Genomic DNA, 12,159 nt, shown 5'->3' on the forward strand with positions numbered 1-12,159 from the left:
GCCATTTTAATCATTCACTTTGTGATGAACCACCATAATACATTTGACCCTTATAATTCTACAAGACTCTTAAGTGACTGTCTTCTTTTTTTCATTGTGTTTTTGATCTGTAACACAGATGAAACATGGTTTAAGGTTTAATTAAGCATAAGGTATCTTTATCTTTATCTTATTGCAGTAGTTTGAGGATTTAATGCAATACGAATCATGAACATTTTGTCCCTTAATTTCAGCATGAAAAAATTAATTTACTGTTAAATTCTGGTGATATCTGTATTTGAACATCAGAATTTGAGATTCAAACAGCAAACATACTGAGCTATATATTATTAAAGTACATGCAGTGTGATTTACAAATACAAATCAAATCTACCTTTATGAGTGGCATCTTTACCAGTTTAACTACAACTGATGCTCTGTAAAAATATTTACCAGAGAGGATGCTGGTTGAAATACTTTTAGAGTTAAGATGTGTTTAACTGTCTTTCTAAACCAAGGGTAAAATAAAGCATAGATAAGAGGATTCAGGCCTGAGTTAGTGTACATGACCCATGCAAAAATGTTTTTGGTCGTGGAAGAGATTACTGATATAGAACAGATATAGTAAGGAATATAGCAAAGCAGATAAACAGCCACAATGATTCCTAGTGTCAGAGAAGCTTTGCTCTCAGATTTCCTCCTCACTGAACCTTCTATTAAACATTTACCTCCCTTCATCAGAGTGTTAATAACTTTTACTTGTTGATGTACAACATAGAAAATCCTCATATATAAAGTTATGATCAGGATACAAGGAAAAATAAAAGCCACAAATAAATCAGTGACTCTCCAGGCAAAACCCATCATAACATCTTTTTCGTTTGAAGTGTCCAAATTTCTGTTATTAATTACAAAGGCAGTGTTATAAGTTGAGGAGCAAACCCAACTCAGACAGATGCTCATTAATGTTTTAGTCATGGTTATTTTCTGTGGGTACAGTAAGGGGTGACAAACAGCCACAAAACGATCAACAGCAATTAAAACTAAATTACTAAGAGATGCTGAGAAAAGCACTGTCAGAAATGTTAAATAGAGTGCACAGAAAGTGCCTCCAAAGTACCAACACATCTGAATCAGCCTGGTGGCCTCTATGGGAATCACAAATCCAATAAGCATGTCAGCCACAGCCAGAGAGAGAATGAGCAGGTTGGTTGGAGTGTGAAGCTTCTTGAAGTGAGAGATGGAGATGATCACCAGAAGGTTTAGAAACACAGTCCATGCTGACAGCAATAATACAAACATGTAGGTGATATTATGTTTAAAACTGGTGCGTTTTCCCTTCATACATGATGAGTTGATGGCAGGAAAGCAGTATTGAGTCTCATGATCCTCTGTCTTATTAGCCATGAGTGAGTCTCCTCCTGTTAGGAGTTTGTTCTATTCTTCTTACTGTCCTTTCATTTATACAGTGTCTGGGTCAGACTGGCCAACCCACCTACCGCCCACTCTGATGTAACTGACAAAAAAAACAAAAACAAAAAAAACATGTTTGTTTTCATCTCGTTTTTGTTTTTTCATTTTTGATGTTTTGTTTCTTTTTCATTTTCTTTTTTTGAATAATGACTTATTTGGAGTCAATATCAGCCTATGCTTTCTGACTCTTTCTGACTTGGGGGGTGGTTCATGATGTGAACTTATTTCACAATAACAATATATATCTTAATATAGTTATTTTTATTAAAAAATAAGAACAAAGAAGCATATTACAAACAATAGGACAAATACAAAAAATTTTCAGCTGTAACGTAGTAACAAATACTACTTAAATAGAATAATCAAGTGAGTAACTAAAACGCTGCATACAATTTGATGTTACAGCCTGTCTACACTTTGTAAATTAAATATGAACAATTTTTTTATTAAAGACACTAAAGTGGTTCAGACAAGAGCAATGAGTGATTTTGACTGTCTTTTGTTGTTTGGTTAACATTAAATGTGGGGTAAATGATTTCTGGTAGCCAATGTTGACATTTGAAATCACCAAAACAAACATGCCCCTACCCCAAAAGGGTCTCACCCCTATTTTGATAGCTCTGCCCCACACATACGTACGGCAACGATTAGTTCTGTGAAACAAAGCAAACCCAATATTACTTGCCTATCAAGAAGAAACAAAGCAACCTCAATCGCAGGCTTTCCCACTCCTTGAGTTTTCTCCAGTGCTGGAAAGCTGATCCAGTATTTACAGAGGTCCTTCTTCTTGCCTTATTGTAACACCGTGTCTACACTGGACGCGAGCGGCTACAGTTTCTACACTGGATGCCGCACCGTGACATGACAAATCCCCGACAGTAAACTGCTGCCGCGTTCTATTTATGACACATTGACACAAATTTCAAATGATTTTCAATGGTCGCTTTGTCGTGTCCAGTGTAGACCGACTGTCCTGTCGCATCCGGTGTAGACACGGTGTAAGCCGCCTTTTGTTGTGCAGATGTTTTCTTTTTCTTTTTTCTTTTTCTGTCTTTTGTTTTTTATCCGCCATCTCTATCTTTCTGTCGTTGCTCGGCTCGGCTAATGTCCGTCATGTGCACTGATGAGCGCTTACTGCTGATTAGCTACAAGTTTGTTTTGGTACTGGCCTGACTGATTTTCTAAAGCGTTTTTGAAAAAAATGCATACCCCACCTTTAATGACACAGACAGCAGCAGTAATATTAGTCTGCAATCCCTTTAAGACCGACTGCATGGATTCAATATACTGATACACATCTTATTTTCACCTAACTGTTTAATTTAACAAATAGCAGACTGTGTACATGAATACTCCACACATTTGCCATTTTGACATAATTGTGTATGTATTTGATAATTAAAGGTGTGTGGTGTGTGTCAGCAAGTGTGAGCACCAGTGGCGTAGCAAGTCATCCCCAGGCCCATATGCAAAAACAATTGTACGGGCCCCCCAAACGGTATAGGTTAATGTGGGCTCCAGCATTCCTTATTGTTGTCTTTTCTGAGGTAAATAACATTACATGACTATTCAGAAGTTGTTTTGTTGATGGTATAAATGCTTGGAAGTAATATACATTTATATTTACTGCCAATAGTGTGGCACTAGTGTAATGGAAAGTTATGAAAATGGTAGTGAATGGTATATTCACGGGTATACAGCGATGAACTATAGCAAAAGATCTGCTCGAATGCATTTAATAATATAGTTTATGCAGACACTAGCAGAGAACACACAAGGATTGAGACACTCCATTTGTAATCGCCTGTGTATTTTCTTTTTCTTTATTTTTTCAGGTAAGATCTTGTATATTACAAGTTTTCAGTAACACTATGATGTGTTAAGTGAGTTCTGAGTACAAAAATGGTGTTTTAATTCATGTACACTGGGAGAGCACGCATGGCTCATTTCATGTTGACATCATGTAAACAAAAATGTAAATGTTAAACATGCAGGCCAACTTTATTTTCTATACAATGAAGACAGTGATGGAGGTTATTAGTGTTGGTGAATTTGCACTCACCTGAAGATCAAACATTTAGAATGTCATGCAGCATATGTGAAATCTTTCTAGTGTGTGCCACTTTCTTTGATATGGTGAAACTCAGCACAAACCTTGAAAACCACAAACACGCACAAGTGAGTGTATAACCAACAATGTATGTAGCAAAGAGAAAGCCGAAAGTCCTGTTATGTGAGGAGACATAACACAACTTGCTCTTTGACTTCAACTCAGTAAGTACCTTAAGTATTGAAGCTCAGACTTTAGTATTCAGCATCCAGCTCAGCCTGCAACTAGGCTAATTAAAGAAAGTTTGTAAAGGTTGACTACAAATTTGTACATCACTCTTGTAAAAATTTCCCCCGGTTTCACAGACAAGGCTTAAGCCTAGTCCTAGACTAAAATGTAAGTCTGAGCTGTTTCAACTGAAATAAACTTCCACTGACTGATCTTAAAATATATCAGAGCCTTTGTTTTGTCTCAAGATGCAGTACCCATGACCCCAGTAATTTTTTTTTTTCTTAGCATGTTTATAAAAATTACTTAAATGTCATAATTGAACTATGGCCAAATCCTGGCTTAGTCTAAACCCTGTCTGTGAAACCGGCCTTAATATCCAATATATTGCAAAATTCATGTCTTTGCATTATCCTTAACCTAATTTTGGATTAATACTGTAGCAGCCAGTAGTTTAAAAAACAGACCACATACCACATTTACCAGGGCTGCAGTTCCCAAAAAGCATTGTATGTCTAAGCTAATCGTAGAAACATTTGCCACCAATGGTCTCAACAATCGACTTAACATTATCTCACCATGCTTTTGGGAAACGCAGCCCTAAACATCACAGTTAACAGCAGTGAAATTTCATATTTGAAACTAAATATTTGTTAAATTAATGTTTCCAACTCAAAAGTAAATATGCACATAATGTAGTTATTTTAATATATTAAAAAATTTCAAACTTACAATGGCTTCCCCAAGCTAATTTGCATACTTCAAGTTGAGCTTTATTGTCATTCCGCTATATGTGTGGACATACAGTTGAACGGAATGCACACAGAACAAATCCTAGAAATAGATTTCAGAATATGAACCGCTTAATCTGCCATTTTTAGTAAGATTTAATGCTGCTGCTAAATGTTTTTGTGCCTGCTTTTATGCCTTTAACTTAAAAGCAGTGTAATGCACCCGCTGATTTGCATAAAGCCTACTTTGTGATTCTGTTGACAAACATGCTTATTGTGCATTCTATTCAACGTTTATTGCTTGCGCATCAAACATAGACAGTGCAACCTTTACAAGTAATTTGTGTGCAATGTATCTGGTTGCCATTGGTGTAGCTTGACGTTTGAGCTTGGTGGGGCTAAAGTCAGTCAAACTTTTAAATACATTTTAGCATTTGTGTAGTAAACATACAAATTCACACTTACAGACAGGAGGTTAAAGACCTGGCTGGCTGGCTGTCTAGTGCAATCACATAATCCTGGAGCTAAACATGCTCACAACAGTGGAGATGATAGTGAACTTCAGGAGAAATCCCCCAGCACTCCCCCACTCACCATCATGAACAGCACTGTAACAACAGTGGAGTCATTGAAGTTCCTGGGTGCCACCATCTCTCAGGACCTGAAGTGGGACATTCACATAGATTCAACCTGCCACAGGAGCTGCTGAAACAGTTCTACTCGGCCATTGAGTCTGTCCTGTGTACATCCATAATTGTCTGGTTTGGTTCAGCTACCAAATCAGACATTAAGAGACTACAAAGGACAGTCAGGACTGCTGAGAAGATTACTGGTGCTCCCCTGCAGAACCTTCAAGAACTTTACACCTCCAGAGTGAGAAAAAGGGCTCAAAAATCACCCTGGACCCCTCATACTGCATATACAGTGGGGCAAAAAAGTATTTAGTCAGCCACCAATTGTGCAAGTTCTCCCACTTAAAAAGATGAGAGAGGCCTGTCATTTTCATCATAGGTATACCTCAACTATGAGAGACAAAATGAGAAAAGAAAAATCCAGAAAATCACATTGTAGGATTTTTAAAGAATTAATTGGTAAATTCCTCTGTAAAATAAGTATTTGGTCACCTACAAACAAGCAAGATTTCTGGCTCTCACAGACCTGTAACTTCTTCTTTAAGAGGCTCCTCTGTCCTCCACTCGTTACCTGTATTAATGGCATCTGTTTGAACTCGTTATCAGTATAAAAGACACCTGTCCACAACCTCAAACAGTCCAACTCCAAACTCCACCATGGCCAAAACCAAAGAGCTGTCAAAGGACACCAGAAACAAAATTGTAGACCTGCACCAGGCTGGGAAGACTGAATCTGCAATAGGTAAGCAGCTTGGTGTGAAGAAATCAACTGTGGGAGCAATTATTAGAAAATGGAAGACATACAAGACCACTGATAATCTCCCACGATCTGGGTCTCCACGCAAGATCTCACCCCGTGGGGTCAAAATGATCACAAGAACTGTGAGCAAAAATCCCAGAACCACACGGGGGACCTAGTGAATGACCTGCAGAGAGCTGGGACCAAAGTAACAAAGGCTACCATCAGTAACACACTGCGCAGCCAGGGACTCAAATCCTGCAGTGCCAGAGGTGTCCCCCTGCTTAAGCCAGTACATGTCCAGGCCCGTCTGAAGTTTGCTAGAGAGCATTTGGATGATCCAGAAGAGGATTGGGAGAATGTCATATTGTCAGATGAAACCAAAATAGAACTTTTTGGTAAAAACTCAACTTGTCGTGTTTGGAGGAGAAAGAATGCTGATGTTGCATCCAAAGAACACCATACCTACTGTGAAGCATGGGGGTGGAAACATCATGCTTTGGGGCTGTTTTTCTGCAAAGGGACCAGGACGACTGATCCGTGTAAACGAAAGAATGAATGGGGCCATGTATCGTGAGATTTTGAGTGAAAACCTCCTTCCATCAGCAAGGGCATTGAAGATGAAATGTGGCTGGGTCTTTCAGCATGACAATGATCCCAAACACACCGCCCGGGCAACGAAGGAGTGGCTTCGTAAGAAGCATTTCAAGGTCCTGGAGTGGCCTAGCCAGTCTCCAGATCTCAACCCCATCGAAAATCTTTGGAGGGAGTTGAAAGTCCGTGTTGCCCAGCGACAACCCCAAAACATTACTGCTCTAGAGGAGATCTGCATGGAGGAATGGGCCAAAATACCAGCAACAGTTTGTGAAGACTTACAGAAAATGTTTGACCTCTGTCATTGCCAACAAAGGGTATATAACAAAGTATTGAGATGAAATTTTGTTATTGACCAAATACTTATTTTCCACCATAATTTGCAAATAAATTCTTTAAAAATCCTACAATGTGATTTTCTGGATTTTTTTTTCTCATTTTGTCTCTCATAGTTGAGGTATACCTATGATGAAAATGACAGGCCTCTCTCATCTTTTTAAGTGGGAGAACTTGCACAATTGTTGGCTGACTAAATACTTTTTTGCCCCACTGTATATTATGGCCACAAATTAAAAAGTTTGTTTTAATTATAAGGTCCCCCTCGGCGGGCCCAGACACTATGCCCCTGGGGCCTCATTTATATATGATTTATATTATATTACATTTATATTATATTTATATTGCGCAGAAACCATCCTAAAATTGATCTTATGATCATCTCTCAAATATGCGTACGTATGATTCATAAAATGAACTTACGTACAGAAAATGCAAATACGCGTCTCTTTCAGATGGGAAATCTATGAATCGCAATAAAGCTTGAACTTGCGCGCAAATTAATGATTTCAGCTCTCTGCCTTGTGAATGATTCCTAATTAATGTCATTAACATGTAAAAGATCACCAGTCAGCATCCGTATTCTTTCATTTAGAACAGTGAGCTGCAAGAACAGCTTATATTTCCAAAAACCTGCAGTACTTGAACAAGAAAAAGTAGGGGGTGATTTCTTGGAAGTGGACAATCTTTTATTTGTTGTGGCTGTCACAGAATTACTAGTTGCTTGACCTCCAGACTTACGGGAATGAAATGATCGTTGACTAGTGAAAGGATGTTGCTGTTTTGCAGGTTGGTTTGTAGATGGGTTGGCATAAAGTCAATTTGAATGATGCACTGATTACATTCAGTGGAGAGCTGCTCATGATCCTTTTGAAGGTTTTGTTGCAGTTAACGTGGTGAAAATTTGTTGCTGGTTAGCCTCCATTTTGGCAGTCAGGTCTCCAAGTTGTTTTTCATGATGGGAAGTGGCTGTCTTTTGCTCCTGGGTGAGTTCGTTCACAGCTTTCTCCTGATATTTCATGAGATCAAACAGGTTGTCCCAGTTACCTTGAACTTTTGCAGTCAAATGGTGAATTTCTTTTCCAGGAGTTGGGAGGTGACCAGGCAGGCGATGCTGTGACACTGAGGAAGATGTTGTAGTTTCAGTGGATGTGCAAAGTTGCATAGGTTCTGGCTGAAATGAAGCAGTGCCACCTGGAGGCAGGGAGGCAAAGTGCACCTGAGACCGGGGATGGGGACTGCTGAACTGAGTTGGGGTGAAGTGGAAAGTGGAAAACTGAGGTGGATGAATGGGTCTTGGTTGCACAAGGGGCCAGACTGGAGTTGCTATGTCTAGGGGAGGTTCAATTTCCACAGATGCTGAAGGTGAAGGAGGGATAGTGGCCATGTTTGTATGGTGTTGTTGCTTGGCAATGTTGTGTGAATAATCAGTAAATGAGATGAGTGAATTGGAATGGCTGTGTCTGTTTTTTGGGGCACCAGGGGATATAAACAAAAACAAAAAGGTACAGAGTACTGTCACGGTGCACACAGCAGGGAGGAACGAGGAACACGCAGACGAGGATAAACTTCAAAATAATAGTCTTTAATAATGACATCAAGGCAGGGCAAGACAAGGCAAGGTTGACACAGACAGGAACACCGGGGAATAACGAGTAGACCAGACGAAAACTAACTAAACAGGCAGGAACTAAATACACATGACAATTACTGATAATGACTAAAACACACCTGAACTTAATAAACTAATAATCACACTAAACAAGGACAGGAACAAGACCAAATAAGGAAACAAGAGGCGGGAACACATGACACACGACAGAGGACTGACAAGTACAATTTCCACTGTCTCAATTTTCACAAATATTTTTTTCACAATTTTTCACACAGCACATTCAAAATGCAACATCAAGTTCTCAGTAATTAGATTTCACTTCAATTACCCAATTATCTTGGTACCTTTTCCAGCTGATACACTTCAGTCAAACAAAAGCACACAAAAAATGCAACAAAGTTTCTTTTAAGGTTCACAAAAGATATCAGTTAACAATTAACCATAAGGTTTCAATAATTCCCCAACATAAACAATTCAGATTCAAGTGTTTGTGTGTTCATGTGTTCGAGTGTTCATGTCAAAGTGTTCAAGTCCAAGTCCCTGTTCGGGCGCCACTCTGTAACGGTGGCCGCCGCCCTAGCTTAGATAAGCTCTAAGGGAAATGTTCTGGCGCCAGTCAGGACTAATCCTGACAATTTAAATTAACCCAGGATAGCAAAAACAAAGGCAACCTGTTACAATATTAATTTACAAAAAACAGTCAAAGAAAAAACTCTGTTCACAAGGGGAAGATTTATTCCACGATGTCCATGAGATGGAGGGGAAAAAGAACAGTTCAGCACTTCAGTTCACTTTGGAAGCTGTGCAGAAATTGCGTCACGCACGTTTGCAGTCATAAAGGAAACTGGAGAGTGTTTCGGGTTTTGTCCAACACCAGGCCAGGTGGATGAGCAGCCATCACTTGTCTTCAGAACAATTTTACTAACAGCAGACGATTGTGATGTGCAACGCTTGAAAGTCTAGTGAAACTCCGCGACGCACCAGACATCGCTCACAGGAAGCAACAGTTCCACAAGCGGCAGTCTTTCCTCTTCACACGGTAATTCCCTCACTCTCACTACTGCAAACCTACTGATGACGCAAAAATCTCTCGAGTACGACAAGCTTCCTTATATCCTCCTTCCTTCCGCCGTTAATTGAACACTCCACCCCCAAACACACAAAGTGAAAGTAAAATGATTTCCGTGGCACGGGTTTTCCGCATTGCCACAGCGTGCGTCTGCTCAGACCCTGACGTGACCCTAAGCACTTTTCCACATCAAAGCCAGTTTTTACAAATATGAGCGTTGGCGTGGATTTAAGCGTACATACACTCTTAAGATCAAATCTGAGCATACGCACGCTTTGTAAATGAGGCCCTTGGTGAGCACCATCACTTTGAGTTATTTATCACAGCTTATTGCGCTTAATATCTCTATTTAACATCAAACCTGTCTTGCTCTTTATTTTCTCATTCATGCATGTTTCTTTATTGCCTGACTTAAAACATAAATGAATTCCTGACTTGCACATCTTTACTACTCTTATGGAAGTAACACAATATCATGTAGCACACATTTTTATGATAGTCTTATGGTGCTTCATTCTGCATTTGTGATTGCTTGGAAAACACTATTCAGGATTGGTCCTTTTGAGTTCTACTTTGGAAAAAATATGAATGTAAAAAATACAATTTTTATTTTGGGAGAAAATATTATTTTAATTACACAACAGTTGTCAAGCCACATTATGATCTGAGTGACCCTGTTTCTGGTAAAGTACATAAGATGTAATAAATCTTAACGCATAAAAGATACTCCTGAATTTGTGATCCGTTCTAAGTGTGTTACTGTCACAATTGATCAGGAGAAAGATCTAGATATGAATTTTAAAATCTTATTAGAGCCAGTCACTTTTTTTCAGTTTCTTAATGTTAAAGGAGAAATACAGTGCCTTGCAAAAGTATTCATACCCCTGATTTTTCACGTTTTATGTTGCTGCCTTGTGTTAAACTGCTTTAAATTACTTTTTTTCACATCAATCTACACTCCATACACCATACCCTTATCTGGGACAGTTGAAACTTAGCTCAGGAGCATTCTTAATGCTTGTAGATGTTACTACACTTTGAGTGAAGTTAACCTGTGGCAAATTCAATTGAATAGGTATGATTTGGAAAGGCACACACGTCTTAATAAAAGGTCTAACAGCTGATAATGCATATCAGAGCAAAAACCAAGCCCTGAGGTCAAAAGAAATGCCTGTAGAGCTCAGAAACTGGTTTGTGTCAAGCCACACATCTGGGGAAGAGTTCAGAAAAAAAAATTCTGCTTCATTGAAGGGTCACAGAAGCATGTAGTCTCTGTTACCCTTAATGGAAGAAGTTTGAAACAACCAGGACTTTTCCTAGAGCTGGCCTCCTGGCCAAACTGAGCAATTGATGGAGAAGGGCTTTGGTTAGTGTGGTGACCAAGAACCTGATGGTCGCTCTAGTTGAGCTCCATGATCATATGTGGAGATAGGAGAAATCTACAGAAGGACAAACATCACTGCAACACTTCACCAATCTGGGCTTTATGGTGGTGTGGCAAGACTCAATCATCTCCTCAGTGAAGACACATGAAAGCACACTTGGAATTTGCAAAAAAGCACCTAAAAAAGGACCCTCGGACTGTGAGAAACAATATTCTCTGGTCTGATGAACCTCAATTCCAAGCATCATGTTTGAAGGAAACCAGGCACTGCTCATCATCTGCAGAGTACCATCCCAAAAGTTAAGTGTGCTGGTAGCAGCCTCCCAGCAGGCACAAAACAGGCACACAACGTCATAAGACGTTGATATTTGGTAAAATTTCGGTTGCGACGTCAGGTGACCAAAATTCAATGTAAATTCAACGTCTAATGTCAATGTTAAATTGATGTCCAATACCGACGTCAGCTGACTTTGAGATTTTGTTGTTTTTAGGTTGTGCAACCAAAATCCAACGTTAAGTCAACGTCAAATTGACGTCAAATATAGACGTCAAATATAGACGTCAACTCGATTTTCATTTTCAACCAAAATGCAACGTCTGTCTGACGTGATGTCCAACGTCAACCTGACGTTACATAGACGTCTGGTGCCTGCTGGGCTCATGCTGTGGGGCTGTTTTTCAACAGCAGGGACTTGGAGACTCATCAGAGTAGAAGAAAAGCTCAATGCACCAAACTATTGAGATAGCGTTAATGAAAACCTAGTCTAGAGCATTCAGAACCTCAGATTGCGCAGAAGGTTTACCTTCCAACAGGACAACGAACCTAAACGCACAACAAGAGTGGCTTATAGACAACTCTGTGAATGTCCTTGTGTGGCCCAGCCACAGTCGGAGCATGAACCCAATCAAATATTTCTGGAGAAACCAGAATTTTTATTGAACCAGAATTTTTATTTTTGGCAGATAATTGCCAAATGCTTATGAGCAAAGCTTATTGCATCAAACAAAAAAGACTTGAGGCTGTAAAGGTGCTTATACCCTTAACCATACCCTTAACTAAATATTTAGTTAAGGGTATGGATACTAATGCTATGTACTTATTTAAATTTTTTATTTTTAATAAATTAAGGAAGTTGTGACAATTCTGTTTTTGCTTTGTCAATATGATGTATGGAGTGTAGAAATGTGGAAAAAAGGAAATTTAAAGCATTTTAACATAAGGCAGCAACATAAAATGTGAGGCGTATGAATACTTTTGCAAGGCACTGTAATTATGTAATGTAAAATACAATAGGCTCTGCAAATGGCAGTGTGGATGGGCATCTATCA

General features: G+C 39.2%; 1 pseudogene; it reads right to left on the bottom strand.

Annotated features, from left to right (window-relative positions):
• Positions 1-402: 402 nt before the first annotated feature.
• On the bottom strand, positions 403-1,440 carry LOC131548086 (trace amine-associated receptor 13c-like; annotated as a pseudogene).
• Positions 1,441-12,159: the final 10,719 nt, after the last annotated feature.

This window comes from Onychostoma macrolepis, chromosome 10 (genome assembly GCF_012432095.1).
Source record: "Onychostoma macrolepis isolate SWU-2019 chromosome 10, ASM1243209v1, whole genome shotgun sequence".
In the NCBI taxonomy this organism is placed as follows: Eukaryota; Metazoa; Chordata; class Actinopteri; order Cypriniformes; family Cyprinidae; genus Onychostoma; species Onychostoma macrolepis.